Source organism: Plasmopara halstedii, assembly GCF_900000015.1.
Source record: "Plasmopara halstedii genome assembly, contig: Scaffold_470, whole genome shotgun sequence".
Classification (NCBI taxonomy): Eukaryota; Oomycota; class Peronosporomycetes; order Peronosporales; family Peronosporaceae; genus Plasmopara; species Plasmopara halstedii.
In genome coordinates this window covers 521,878-522,766 of record NW_020187390.1, presented here as the reverse complement: position 1 = coordinate 522,766, position 889 = coordinate 521,878, and positions in this window count along the sequence as shown.

Below are 889 nucleotides of genomic sequence, written 5' to 3'. Positions count from 1 at the left end.
CAAGTGCAGCGGGGCTGCCGTAGCAAAACGCTTGAGGAAGCGTACTTTAGGTCACCGAGCTTTCGTTCTTCACAAGAACCAAGTATGAGTTAGCGGATCGCAATCTGCTTACTCCAAGAGTAACTATTGCCTTCCCAAGGCTAATCGACTTATCGATTTAAATTCCAGACTGATTTTTATTTATCTTTCTACCCTAATTTTAAATATTTTCCTAAATATACTAATTATATTTAGTAAAATTTGAATACATGCATAACTACTGGCTACCTAGCTCCGTACCGTATTCTCGTTTGGGTGTGTGGTCACACCATGCACATCTCGTGTGACACACCTCCCTGTTATTAGGGTTCGTGTAACCCCGTTACTAGACATCTTCTGGTGCAGGTGCTCTAGCAGCGCGTTTTCGTAATGTGGAAACGCCTCTCGACGCTCACCGATTGCCTCGGGGCCTTGCGCAGCAAGGTGTTGCATGCCCTCAGGGCCAAGCAAGGACATCAGCTTTTTAAGCCCGGCCTGCATGCCCTGGGGCAAAGAGGAAAATTGTTCCATCCTCATCGAGGATCAGTCGTAACGACTCAGGTGTAGATTGACTACAAGTGCTACCAAGTGCAGCGGGGCTGCCGTAGCTTTGCGCTCAAAGGAAGCGTAAGTTTGGTCACCGACATTTCGTTCTGTACTAAAAACAAGTACGAGTTTAGCGGATCGCAATCTGCTTACTCCAAGAGTAATAACAACTTTAACTCAAGGCTAATTAACTCTCGGTTCAAAATCAAAACTGACTTTATTTGTAGGTATCTGCGGCAAAGCCGCCTAATTTAAATGCATAGATTTTCCTAAATATGTATATCTAAATACATGTATAACTACTGGCTATCCAGCTCCGTACCGC